The sequence below is a fragment of the Sinohyriopsis cumingii genome, chromosome 6 (genome assembly GCF_028554795.1).
Source record: "Sinohyriopsis cumingii isolate HCF-2022 chromosome 6, ASM2855479v2, whole genome shotgun sequence".
NCBI classification, from domain to species: domain Eukaryota; kingdom Metazoa; phylum Mollusca; class Bivalvia; order Unionida; family Unionidae; genus Sinohyriopsis; species Sinohyriopsis cumingii.
In genome coordinates this window covers 10,602,564-10,618,060 of record NC_142966.1, presented here as the reverse complement: position 1 = coordinate 10,618,060, position 15,497 = coordinate 10,602,564, and positions in this window count along the sequence as shown.

Here is a 15,497-nt window from a genome sequence, read left to right as displayed (position 1 = left end):
GTTGAGTGACATATATCACGTCGGTGTTTTTATGCCTGCCTCTGGAAAATATCCTAGCTGGGTTTTTTTGATTGTCTAACATAACATCATCGTACACGACTAGATTGTTAACGTCGCCATCAATATCATCAATACCTGGTGCATCATTGATATCCGTAATAAACTCGATGACATTTTTTTTAGCGATCGCTGATGCATTCTCGTTGAAATCTTTCAACACCTCGTAGCATCGTTGATCATCTACGCTAGGAGCAACCAAATACAACTTATCCCACTTCATCCATCTCATTATTAAATTGAGTAACAATTGCGTCTTGCCGGATCCAGATGGTCCGATGATAATCATCCGGATCGAGTTTGGTAACGCTGCAACATGCTTAACTGGTTCTCTTGTTTTAGTTGCCGAAAAATCAATTATATTCATATCTCTATACATAAATTATGGATCTATATTGTGTGAAGTGTAGAGTACGTACTGGCACAAATGATATGACAACCGCTACAACAAGAAATAACAGATCGGCCCTTACTGGCAAGTGTGCACAATGCGGTACAAAGAAATTTAGATTTATTTCTATTAAACCCGGGGATGTTTTAAAAAAAAGCGAGGAGGTGACATCGCAGCCAAATTGGCAAAACTCCCCGGAACACCGTGGGCAAAGTATCCAGGAGAAAAACACCTCCCAGGATATAACTACTGTGGCCCCGGAACACGATTAGATATCAGACTCGATGATCAAAATCAGCCCAAACCCGGTGAGTATCCAATAAACGCTATCGATAAGGCGTGTCATGCTCATGATGTTGCTTACAAAAGTAGCGATCTGCAACAGCGTCATATCGCGGATGTAAAATTAATTCACGCATTAAATGCTATTCCTGATAAATCCGTCAAAGAAAAATTGGCCTCATGGTTGGTAAAATCGGCTATGAAAGGTAAATTAATGATTGGAAGCGGAGCTTCTCGCGTTGGTAATTGAAAACGATAGCGTTTATAATAACAACATGGAATCCATCTATTATTCTCCGAGAGGATACTGGAAGGGGAAGGCCGCAATTGGTAAGCTTGCAAGCGCTGCAAAGGTAACAAAGACCACTGCGGCTAATTGGTTATCCAAACAGGCTATATGGCAAATCTATCTACCACCGCCTAAACAAATCAACTTCTCGCGCTTTGATGTCAGCGTACCTAATGAAGTTCATCAGGCTGATATATTATTTCTGCCGCATGACAACGGTTACAAATACGCGCTAACCGTAGTTGATGTTGCGAGTCGATACAAACAAGCGGAGCCGTTAAAAACAAAGTCGGCAACTGAAGTAGCCGCCGCGTTTGAAAGAATTTATCGAAGAGGCCCTCTGCGCTGGCCAAATCTATTACAAGTTGATCCCGGTAGTGAATTTCGCGGCGCTGTTTTATCAACGCTGAAACATCATAGCGTCGCGATACGACGAGGTCATACTGCGCTACATCGTGATCAGGCAATTGTTGAACGATTCAATCGAACTCTCGCTGAACGGTTATTTGGATATCAATACGCGAAGGAATTCATCCAAGAAAAACGATCTCGTGAATGGGTTAAAAGGTTGCCAGGTGTAATTGCAGCGTTAAATAACGAGATTACCCGAGCAATCAACATGAAGCCCAGCGACGCGATTAAATACGAGTATATACCCGGAAAATCAAAAATAAATAGCGTTTCCAAGCCGATTCTTGGCGATGTCACTGTTAGATATCTATATGAACCAGGAGAGCTTGAAGGCGGTAAAAAAAGGGCTACCGATCCTATTTGGAGTGTTACCACACATAACATATCAACGATAACACGATCAACTGGTAGACCACCGATCTACAGACTGGATTCAACTGCTCCTCAGCGCGGATTTACACGCGAGCAACTACAAGTGATACCTAACGATACTCAATTGCCCCCACGTGGTCTTAACTAGCGCCGTTGCGTCTATTGCACTCAAGACAGGTCAACCTCACATTGTTTTTGACATGACCGAGACTGTTATCGATCCTATCCACGGTAAATTGGCGAGTGTCTTTATCCGAATAACGCCAACTCATTATACAATTGCAACTCGCGCAGTGATTATTCTGTTGTTGTCGTAGCGAGATTATTAATTCGGCATCAATATCAAAACGCCGCTGTTTTTTTTTATCCTGTTGGCGGTAACCCGAGAGTTTTCTATTAATGACGCTTGCATCGATAATGTCGTTGTCGTTGGTGACTCCGTCACTGACTTCGTCAACAACAATTCTTCGAAGCTGATTTATTCTCCGTACTCGGGACACTGCAAGATAGACTAGATTCGACCATTCGATGCGATTATCAACTATCCAAACAACTGTGTCCGTGATGGTTAGTCCCTGCGAGGAATGTATTGTCGTTGCGTATCCTAGCGTCCACGGGGATTTATCAGCACGTAGCGCGTCTTCGACGACGCTGATATCAACGAGCACAATATCATTCAGCACAAGAATTTGTTTTTCTGTCCGGCCCGGGATTTCAACTTCAATGTTCTGCCGCCGTGTGTCCGCGGGTCTATAACACAACGGCACTGGACGCGTTGGAAACTTTTCCTTATGCAACGTAAACAACTTCCGCTGAAGTGTGTCTCTGACTATCTTTCTACTCGCTACAATCAAATCGTTTGGTCTCCATGTTTCCCAGAATTCATTTAACGGCGTTTCCGGAATCACCTCGCGAATTATTTCACATTGAATTCTATCCGGCTGTAATCTGATTAGTTTTTTAACCTCGCGCAGTTGTTCATCAAGTGCTCGGTAATCAGTATCGGTTTCTTCATAATAGTCCACGAACCCGCTCAACCAATCATGTGGACCCTCGCCGACAAATGGTGGTGGTTGGCCATGGTCGCCACACATGATTACCGCTGTATTCGCGCGCAGCAACCACTCAAGAAACATTTGTAAAGTATCTAACGAAACAGTACATATCTCATCCCAGATGATAATGTCGGGAATAAATTTTTCACCCATTCGATCAGGAGTCCACTCACCGCCGCTGTATCGAAAGAAGCTGTGATAAGTAACGGCGTCAACATTTCGTTGTTTTATCTCTCGCGCTAGTCTATGAGTCGGTGTAAGCACGATTATACTTGCCCGCGTTCGAAATAATTCAATTGCCCGAGTCGTCTTTCCTGACCCGCCACAGCCGCTTAAATAAACCGTCTTGTGTCTACAAATTGGATCAGAACACGATGGTGCATTAGACCATTCTGACAATTTATCACCGCGTAAGTAGTTGTTCTCAACGGTGACATCTGCTGACGGGGAATAATCGCGTCGTATTTCATTTTTAATTCTCCATGTACCCCAACTCTCGTCCGGACTAGTAAACTCGGCTACGTTTTCCTTATACGCTACGTCTACATAAAACGAATCAACGGCTACTCTAACCGCGGTATCGGGGAATCTATTTATCATCGAGAATAAATTGATAGCGGCATAACCCAGCATAGACGCCCTCAAATGTGGATACGCCGGGCTGTCTCCATCGCTGTAGGTAACAACTGTACCCAACCTCGTTCCATTGGACAAGAAAGCTGTTTTGCAGTTCACGTATCTATTTTTTGCCACTGCGTCCTTGATTACGAAATCATATTCTGCGTCATCTATAATCAGCCGTGAGCAATATCGTTTGTAGTCGTGGTTTTTTCCACCTTGTGTGAACTTACCAATTATTCTTCTACCGAGATCTTTTGCCTCGCGGTTTCGTTGGCTGAATATCTTTTTGGACCATTCGATGATATATTCCTCGTCGGCATCAATGTGTTTTCTGGATTCATCAATTATGCTATCTAGACGCTCTGGTTCTGGTAACCAGACTTCAGTCTGCGCCCGGTATGATATAATTGCGTCACTGACAATCAACGAAACTAGCATGCTACAATCAATCATATACCGTAGCAGCGCTATTGGCAGCCACTTCTTTTCATTCATGTGTCTACCGATCCAAATATAGCAACAGCGATGAAGTCCTGCCGCGAATTCAAATGATACTATGCGAGCGAATCCGGTTAAATCAAAATCAGGCAGTGGTCCATTAATAGCAACACGAGTCATTTCATGACTGGGGTGTCCAAATCGTTTGAAATACTCAGCGGCGGATCCATACCCGAGAAAACTCGCTGGATAACAGGCAACCATATCAACCGAGATCATAGCGTCGCGGTTGTATTCAGTGTTCCATAGTCCACCGTGATAGTATTCCAAACAACTGGATTGTACATCCGGTAGAAATTCCTTGCGCGTTGGTCTCCACGCATTTTTCCTTGCTGCAACATGAGCTACAACCGATGGAATCGTAAAACAATTTGTTAGCAGTTGTTCATCATGCTCCTCAAATTCTATGGCGGTTTTTTTCATCCTGTTGTGAAATGCTTCAGTGCGATATAATTCGCCGTTTGGTCTTACAAACTGATCAAAGGTATCCGCATCGTTTTCAGCGCTGCGAAGTAACCACACTGATACAGGGTCGTTTTTACACAAGTAGGCAATAGCATCAAATAGTTTCCTCTCCGCGAGAAAACCGTCCTTGGAGAATTGTTCTCCCAGGAATTCTTCGGGTATATACTTTACTGTTCTATCCAGTGGAAATATTGTGATCACGGGCGTCCATGCGTGTTCGTTATGATCAATAATTTTGATTGGGGCTCCCTTCGATTTATACTTCGATTCGTATAATACTTCACCGGTTATCGTTGTAACGGTTATTGGAAATCTCAGCGATGTTTCTAATCTCGCTATGTCGCTGATGGTCGCTCCACGCTCTTTTACGGTTAGTTCCCACTGGTTGATTTTGCTACGTCGTAAATCAGTCAATTTGTTTCCTCGACATGCATTTGTAAAATGCTCTATTATTCGTTCTGCTACACAATTTATCCCAGTTGACTGTTTCATCGGTTTCAGTTTTCCGATATCAGGTTTCTTATTTAACGGGTATATTCCATAAACAACTGCTGTTTCAGGATACGCTCGTTCATAGTATGGTTTGTCAATTCCGGTTAACAACCCCGGCTTGGAGTCGCGGCTGACAGTGACTGTTTTCTTGTCGCTGAGAACTGGTTCAAATTTATCACGTATGATCCAATCGCCTGATTCCACCCGGACAATGAATTTTACTCTGAAGAAATACCTTTTACCGTCAAGTTGTGATATTATCGTTACTGCGCGGTTGTCGTTCATGGTAGCATCAACAATGCCATCAATTCGAAATGTTGACCAACTATGAGATGCGCCATCACGCTTGAATTCATTGATACAATCGCGTATTTTACTCAACAGGGTTTTATCGTTTATTAACGCTTTTGGTGTGTCCTTGAGGACTCTATCGAGATTGAACTTAATATTTTTCCAGGGCTTAATTACTGCTAATCTCTCAAACTCATCCATATAATTAAAACAAGTATTTAAATGAAAGAATATAGTATAATGAATAAATGCAAATGGTTGATGATTGGGTCGACAACCCCGTGCAATAAATCATGTAGAGGTGAATTCTGCGGGTATCATTTACAAAGCGTTCGTAATGGTTCTCTTGGCCCCCTCCCGTGCTTGGTTTGCCACGTCGGTGTAAGAGGAAAATCACAGTTGTGTATCAATTGTGGCGGAAAGCGATACAGGGAACTAAAACGCTATTACGATAAACGAATAAAAAACGCCGTCATCAACCCCACCGCCGACTTCGTCATCAAAACCCCCCAAGACTACGTTGAAAGATTCATAATTAAACCAAATAATAAATTAGACAAGTAGTATTATTATACAAATGGACCAAGAATTTCAGCCGCATCCCCTGCTCGTCAATTACGAGGCATCTCGCGACGGCATTGTTAGAAATCGTAGACTGAAGAAGCCGGTTGGATGGAAAAACAATCACGGATATTTGATGTTTACTGCTGGAGGGAAAAAATATCTCTGTCACAGAATCATCTATGAATGTTTCCACGGATTGATCAAAGATCGTCTCGTTATTGATCATATTGATGGATGTCCTCAAAATAACAGACTGTGTAATCTGCAAGCCATCTCTCAGAGTGAAAATAGTAAAAAAGGCCAAACTGGTAAATGCTCAAAAAAAGCAAAAAGCGTAAAATCATTTGATACAACAACTCACGAGGAAAAAATATTTCAGTCGATGAATGAGGCAGGAAAATATTTCGATATTTGTAGAGCTTCAATACAATTTGTTGCAGAACGAGTATATCAAACAGCGATCTCAAAAAAGACGGGTCACAGAATTCGATTTTCATATATAACATCAAAGGGAGATAACTCGTTTTGTGATAGCGTCGCATGACAAGAGTTACGTCCCTTGAAGTCCAATTAATGTTGCGATTAATTAATCATTTTACGATGAAAACTAATGAAATACACGCTGTTATCTAACAGCTGTATTCTTTTTTTTAATGTTTTATTTGAGTATTTGGTTCCATTTAAATGTCGTGAAACACCATTAATAAGTATTTAAGGATTTAACGATTCAAGGGAATTCAAATTAACACACACCTTGTGACTGACGCCGCTGTATTAGTCACTTTATATATAAGATGACTCGTTATAAGCCTGGGGCTTTCGAAAGCCAATTCAACTAATCAAAACTAACCCACGCTCTTGACCCGGGCGTGTGGTTGTCTTTTGTTCACAATCATGCAACCGGGTTAATTTAATTGGGTTGCTTTTGATTGGTTGAATTGGCCGTAGAGTTCCGCCCCGCCGTTTTATGTTTGTGCTGTCTTGTGCCGTCCCATCATCCATCAATCATTTCATTGTAAATATATTCATCCTTAATTAAGTACATGTAGTGATGTCCCCCAAGCATATCTTCTGGGCGGTCTACGATGACGTTTGTCACCCTAGGCCTCCCTCTCGGAGATGTATGCTTTGGGGTTCCAAGATATGAATGTCCTTAATTAAGTATATGTATATGCCTGTAATCTGCCACAACACTCGAGTGGAGATCTACGGCATTGTACTGTCCATGTATGCCTGCAATCTGCCACAACACTCGAGTGGAGATCTACGGCATTGTACTGTCCATACAAAAAACGGGGTCAAAAATGACCCCCAATAATTTTATTAAAATTTTTGATATTAGAAATAAGATGTTTTATAAGAATAATGAATATCGAAGACATCAATAATATATTAGCCGAGATTTCAAAATTAAAAAATCAAGGAATTGAATTATCTGATGGTCTCGACAGTGAAAAAATATTATCCGATTATGAGATTATTAACGAACAGTCGAAACGGGGGCGTTTTACCCTGGCCCGCGAGTATTTTTTTATAAAACGATTACAACATACGATTAATGAGAACCTGTACCACAATGACGCAAATGCATTCATTGGACTATTTACTGCCGTTGAAATAATACGAAAAAAACTCGGACGTGTTTATGAACGACGCCGGGAGATTTCTAGTAAGATCAAAAACATTAGAAGGATTATAGACGAAAACTCCGTGGAGCCCCCGATGGTACACTCGGCGGAAAATTAGAAAATTGCGGATCAATTTACAATAATGGTAGGTGAATCACTTACTACTCGGCTAGCCAGAGAGCGACTAGCAGCGCTTAGAAAGTTTATACCGTTACGAGACAGAGTGAGAGAGAAACTTCAAACGCGACAACAAATGCAAACTGATTTTGCTGTTGGAAGTGAACAGTTATTTGCCCCGGTAACTAAAGCGACTAAGGATGTTACGGCGGTAACTGTACCCGTTCTTGGTGCGCTTGAAAAGATAGCGGCAGAGACAAAACAAACAAAAAGGTCTTTAGAAACACTCCCTGCAAAAATAGCGGCTGCTACAACACGGAGGCCACCACCACTCGCTATAACCGAACCACAAGAACCTTATGTTACAATGGCCGACGAGGAAGAACTAGGCGCTACTGCGAAAGAACCAGAAGAAGAAATACCAGAAGAAGAAATACCGGAAGAAGAAATACCGGAAGAAAAAGAAGGGAATATACCCCGTATTGTACTCAAGAAGAGCACAATAGATCAAATTAGAGACTTCAGCAACAGGGAAGAATTAATTAATTTTGCTGCCAACAATTTTGCTAAGAACATACGAGATAAGAAGCATATCAATAGCGGTTACGAGAAAAATATAAAGTCGTTAAAGGACTGGGCAAGAATAGTGTATTTAGCAAGTAAACATAAAGATGCATTACCACATCGTAGTAAATCCGATTACGACGCATTCCACAAGGAAGTTAAGAGTATAACACCAAAAAAAGGAAAAGGATACTCTGTTGGTAAAGAATCCTACGGCGTTACCTGTCCTAATAGTGTTCTCAGTGATATATCACGGCTGGAAGTACTAATCGGAGGAAAACGAGCCGGAAATAACTCTACGGAAATAATCAATGAGGCCGCTGATATTTGCAAGCGGTTATTTACAGGCGGTATTATGGACATTAATGCATATCGAACGCTCATAGACGAGCTCGTGGATGATTAATTGGAAAACTGGTGTTTTTAATAAGGATGATTATACACTACAACCATGATAAACCAGTACTCGTCTACGTGGTAAACTCGCGATTGCCTGTTTACCGTGCGTACTATGGAGATGGTCTCGGTAGCACCATTGCGGGGTTATTTACAAGAATGGCTCCAAAAGTAGCGCCGTTAGCCAAACAATTAGGAATGAAGGCTATTGATGTTATTCGTGATAAGGGTATTAGTGCCATTGGAGATGTTGCCGGAAAGGCGCTTTCAGCCGCGCGGGACAAACTAATGTCGTTGGTGAAATCCAAGAGATTCTCAAAAAGAAAACAGATGCCATCAACGACAGTGATGCCTGCAAATGTCAGTAAAGTAATAAATAACGCCGTGGAAGAAAAACTAGAGTCGTTGGCGACGACTCCGTCGTTGGCGACTTCGCCATCAGCCGATGCGGCAACCAACGCGCTCATGAACGCGATAGCGGGGAGTGGTTTAAATTCGAAGAATTTACGACGAAAAAATCGCAATTGAAAACATCAACATGATAAATAATAAAATGTTTGCGCGAACCGCTGATCCCGCGTTTGATATGGACGCCCCAGTGCGCAGGGATGATTCTGTCCGTGATTATCAATATTATTCTTATTATGCAGCGCAACCCGACCTACGATCGCGAATTGAACTTCAGGTCCAAGATACCAGTAAATACTTTCTGCCGTGTGAAGCGTTTATCGAAATCGAGGGAGAACTCGTGACAAATGCCGCCGATAATGCACCATACGCAGATGACCCTCGTGTTCGAGTTGGTTTCGTCAACAACGGTATCATGGCGTTATTTGAGAGCGCCAGATATCTTATTGACGGGCGAGAAATTGAATCAATAGAACGCGAGGTTGATGTTGCAACAACGATAATTGGGTTGGCGAGATACTCGGATGATTATACAAGATCGGCGGGCCCATCTATAATGTTCGCAAAGGACTCCACCGATAACGCTGATCATATTCAGTACATTAACGTGCTGGTGGAAAAAGATACCGCAATTGATCAGGTTGAAGCAAATAACCCAGACCGCAGAGTAAAACCAGGCGCTAATTTCAATATTATAAAAAGTCTTAACGATAATTACAATATGGGATTCGCAACACGAGTAGGGATGTTGCAAGGACCACGCCGAAAGTTTTCATGCGCGATTCCACTTCATCACATATTTGGATTCTGCAGAAATGTCAGGAAGGTCATCTATGAGGCTAAGCATACAATTGCCCTGACGCGAAGGGGCGATGATAACAATGCAATATGGCATGCTGCTGGCGTCGCTGCCGGTAAAGTCATTTTAACTAAAATGGCATTGTGGATGCCGGTGCTGACTCCATCAGTTACCACGGAAGCACGATTGTTAGCATTTATGGAACAGGGAGGGAAATCGTTGTTGAGTTGGCTAGCGGTAACAACTGATGCTAAAGAGGATAACGTCGCCGATACGTTTACATGGCACCTAGCATCAAAACAGGGTGTTTCAGCCCCGCGTCATATATTCATAGCGCTACAGAATAGGGAACGATTGGGTAATCAAGAACGCAGCCATATGATATTTGATCGATTAGGAGTCATGGAGGTTTCGCTGAGAATAAACGGACAACAGGAACCATCCGAGGATATACAGCTTAATTACGGTGACAACCATGTCGCACGTGTGTATCATCGATTGCTGTCATATATGGGTCGTGATCAAAACGTCGACACTGGTTTGCAAATATCACAACTTGATTTTAAAAACCTGTATCCGATTTATTATTTTTCGCTGGAACATCTTGATTTAACGAGACAATCCGTCGTCGATATACACTTCCGAGCTCGTATAGCCCCGGCTGGTGTTAATTATAGAGCGGTTGCTGTCATTCTCAGCGATAAATCAATGCTGTTGGAAGGCGTTGGTGGACGAATGAGAATCGTTGATGCGCCAGTGGAAAACATGTAATTGAAAGCATAAACGCGTTTACAATAAAATGTCGTATAGTGTCGTCAGTGTAGAGTTGACTGATGGTCAAGTCAAGAAATTACGATCAAAATCGGCTAAACAATGCGGGACCACAATAACGCTGAAGCCGTCGCAGATGGCGGGTGGTAATCATAAGATATCGTTGACGGCGCGTCAAATAAAACATTTCAATGACGCGATGAAGAATAAAAAAGGTGTTCAAATAGATTTTTCCGCCGCAGCAATTAAAAACATGGAAAAGACCGGTGGGATATTTCCGCTGTTAGCTGCGATTCCGGCATTGATTGCCGCGGCCGCACCAGCAGTGGCTAAGGCGGCGGCGTTGGGGGCCGTTGGTACCGCGGCGGGGATGGCATTGAAGAAGGCAACCGGAAGAGGCTATAAAAAAAAACGACCCGCAGCCGGAAAGGGTCTAAGACTACCGGGAACCCCGTATTCATGGTACTCGGGAAAGGGTCTAAGACTACCGGGAACCGTTTATTAACTCGGGAGTCAATGACTCCTGAGTCTATGACTCCAATGTCTAATTTTGATTTAATAGACGCCGCAAACGCGCTAGCGATAAAAAACTTCAGAGGTGTTTTTATGAGGGATCAATTACCGGCGGCACCAAGGAATATTGAAACCGGCATAATTAACCTCGATGGATCCTCCGGAGCGGGAACTCATTGGGTTGCGTACGCGATTGATCCGCGTGCGATCGTCTATTTTGATTCATACGGGTTAGCCCCACCAAACGAATTCATGCGGTATATCCGGGCGTGTTCAGCCCGGGTTTTTTATTCCACGCTGCCAACACAGCGATTAAGTGACCCACCGATATGTGGCTGTGAGGTATTGAACGTACTTGCGGCGATTTCATCATCGCGAAAACCACCTCATGTGGTTGTAAACGAATACACTAGTGGGGTCGTAGAAGCTCAACGGATTTTAGAGAATAACATTTACAATAATAATGATTGATATTTGGGGACGATCGGTTTCGGCGCTGAAAGAATCCACGGAAACAGCCGCCACCGATGACATAAAAAAACTAATTGAGGATGAAATCGCTGATACGTTGAACTTAACCAGTGTTGACCCAGATGAAATAGTTGTATTTCAAGACCGCCAGGGTAAATTGAAATCCGGTAATGTGTCACTGAATGATGTTTTAATACGACAGCGTGATGCCGACGAGAACACTATCGCGCTGTATACCAGCGACGGACGACTCAAACCGGGTCGAAATATAGTGGAGATAGAGAGAATGATAGAATTAATCCGAGACGGTGGTATAAGGTTGAATAGATCAATAATCGAACTCGAAGGGCATGTGAAAACAACTATCGATAGATTTTTTGGGTACCCGATAGTATTCGAACCAAATCTTGCAACAATAAAAAATACTATTTTGGAGTTTACGACGCTGTCGGGCCAATTTTACACGTTACGAAAAAATGTTAACAGGATCGATGACAACTTTGATAAATTCCTTGGTAAAAAAAATACCAAGCCGGATGAAATCACAATAACTATAAATGATATCACTGCGTATGGACAGGAAATAGAAACAATCAAAACTGATGTTGCAACAAACAAAAAGGGTGTAGACGCGCATGAACGGGAAATAGAAATAATCGGCGCTAATGTTGCAACGATCATAAATAATGTAGACTCGCATGGACGGAAAATAGAAACAATCAAAACTGATGTTACAACGATCATAAATAATATAGACGCGCATACACAGGAAATAGGAATAATCAAAACTGATATTGAAGCGAACAAAAAGGGTGTGGACGCGCATACACAGGAAATAGGAACAATCAAAACTGATGTTGAAGCGAACAAAAAAAATGTAGACGCGTATTGGCGGGGAATAGGATTAATCAAAACTGATGTTGCAGCGAACAAAAAAGGTATAGACGTGCATACATATGAAATAGAAACAATCAAACTTGATGTTGCGGCGAACAAAAAAAGTATGACCGAGAATACACGGGAAATAGAAACAATCAAAACTAATGTTGTAACGATCATAAATAATGTAGACGTGCATAGACAGAGAATAGAAACAATTAACACTAATGCTATAGCGAGCAAAAAAAGTATAGACGTGCATGAAGGGGAAATAGAAGTACTCAAAATTAATGTTATAGCGAACAAAAAAAGTATAGACACGCATATACAGGAAATAAATACACTCATTACTAGGGTTGCAGCGAACAAAAAAGATGTGGACACGCATATACAGGAAATAGGAACGATTAAAACTGATGTTGAAGCGATTAAAGACGGACTACCGAGAGTAGCAGAGCAATTCGAAAAAATAAAAATCCCTCATGAGAACATCATCAACACAGTATACACAATTCGGCATGGATCATTCGATTGGACTCCTACACAGAATACAGTAAATATTACCGCAACTGTTAAGGGTATTTATCGATTGACACTGGTTTCAATGATGCAGTTTAATATATTATCGTCGAGTTCATCCGGGTTTAACAATACAATATCAACAATTATAGACAGGAACGCAACTGAACAGTTTACAATTTATGCCGTTGATAGAAATCTAGCCCGGGCAAACATTACATGGTATGTGGAATTTGCAGCGAATCTAAGTAATTAAAAACACTAGCTCTTTTAAAATAAAAATGACCACCAAGGAAGTTGAATCAGAGGTATCACCGACGTCACATCAATATCGATTCGATACCGCAAAAGAATTTTCCGCGAACTTGAAAACGCTTTCCGAACAATACCGTGTAAAAATAAAAAAATACCGTCGTAAAATAACCGCCATCGACGCGGTCGTGTACTCGGTGTCGGGTATAGTAGCTGGCGCCGGTGTTATTTTATCCACGGTGACCACGATAACCCCGATCGCTGTTCCAATCGCTGTCTCCGCGATGACAACAGTTGCTGGAATTGCCAACGCAATCACTAGGAAGATATCATCGTGTTTTCAGAAAAAACTCAACGAGTATACAGTAAAACATCAAATAGTATCCGACGCATACTCGAAATTATCCGGGTTGATCTCGTTATCGATTGATAATTTGTTCGTATCCGATGTTGAATTCTCCACGATGGTCCAGTTGTATAGCTCCGCGATGTCAAAAATCGAGGATTTTCAACTGGAAGCCGAAACCACCTGGTTGTTGAAATTAGACACTAAAGACAACGAATAATAATAATGTCGCTGAACCCCGAAGGGTTTCAATTACTTCAGCGGATCGCGGAGAACACCACTCCGGTACAAACAAATATGATATCAATAACGTCAACGAAACCCGAATTCAGTGTAAACTTTCCATCACCGGTTCCAGTAAAGGAAATAGCACTGGCAAAATTGCGAGTATATCACAGTTGGCCTAATATCCGAGCGGACGCATTTAACGGACAACAACCTAATAACTCGCTGGTTTTTGCACGGACAAATAAACCCGGTGGGACCCCAGACTGGGAGGAGGTTACAATACCAACTGGGTCATACCAAATAGAACAAATCAATAAAGAATTTCAACGCAGGATAAAATCGATCACAGGAAAGGAATCAAAAATCGCTATTACGGTTCATGAACCGACGTTATCGTCGACGATTGAAATAAGCACACCGGGGTATATGGTTGATATTTATAACAGTTCAATAAGAACCATACTAGGATGGCCTGAGAATCCACCCGCGGACACCCCCCCATCAACTATCCTCAGACACGATAACGGAGATGGTGGTAGGCATATTGCTCCATACAACGTAAATATTGCATCGGTGATAGCGATTAATCTAGTGTGTGATGCTATCGAAGGAAGTTACCAGGTAGATACCAAGCAATCAAATCAGGCTCAACAGGGATATATCCTTTATTCGTTTTCACCAACAGCCCCTCCGGGATTTTTAATCGTTGAGAGTCCGATTAATCCGGTCTATATGCGATGCCATGATCGGTTTTTAACGAGAATTAATTTTAGAATTACCGATCAGTCAAATAACCTAATTGATCTGCAAGAGGAGGAGTTAGTGATCACTCTGTTTGTAAGATCATAAAGACTTTCATTGTAAATAACCACTTAGCAGCAGAGGGGGCGATGACATCGACGCGGTCGTCGATGTGCTTACCGGACGCTGACGACGCTGGGGATCGGCGCGCAGAAGGTGTTAATTAAACCAAATGACGATTGGACGATCCCCCAACGACGTCGTCGTTTTTTTTTTTTACCAGCGCTGACTACACCGGATCCGCTGAGTGCAGAAAGTAATAATTAAGCAAAATAACGATTGGACAAAATGTCCGATTCGCCCCCTCTGCTGCTCGTGTGCACTTCTCCTTGTTTGTCCCGGTATTCGTAGCCGTAATTTTTGGGACCACCACTGACGAAACTTAGAGTCTTGTCGTCGGGATGCTCGTCTGTCCAGGCTCCTAAACGGTCTCCTTCGATGTCAGGGTGCTGTTGAATCGGGTGATGGATGTAAATGCAACTGTCCGTGTCAAAGTACAGGACGCGTTCTTCTAACAGTTCTAAAGCTTCGTACAATTTTAAGCGAGCATGGGCTGTCACGTAAGCCGCAATGATGACATTTCCAAAAGGGTCGTCTTGTACAAAGTCCAGATCTTCTTCGTAATTGACCAAGATCAAATCCTCTCGAACGAGTCCACGTGTTTCATGTATTTGGTTTTGTCGTGAATCATCTGGAAGTAGCGGGAAGGTTCTGTCAAATATTCCGTCTTGGGTAAACACGGTCGTTGTGCCATTTTACCCCACAAGCAATTTAACATCACTTTGGCAAACGATCGCCTGCCTTCGTTTTTTTCGATGTGGTCTAAAGAGATGCCTTCTTGTGCGTAGTATTTCTCTTTGAATTGTATTTGGTCTTCGGGAGTGTGACACCAGGAAGGATAGCCGCTGGCTTCTTGTTTCAGTTTCAAAAAGGCATCCACGTAGTCGGCGAAAATGCCTTTCTGAGTAGGGTCACCCTTGTGGTACTGTTGTGTATTGGGAAAGTGGCAAATTTCGT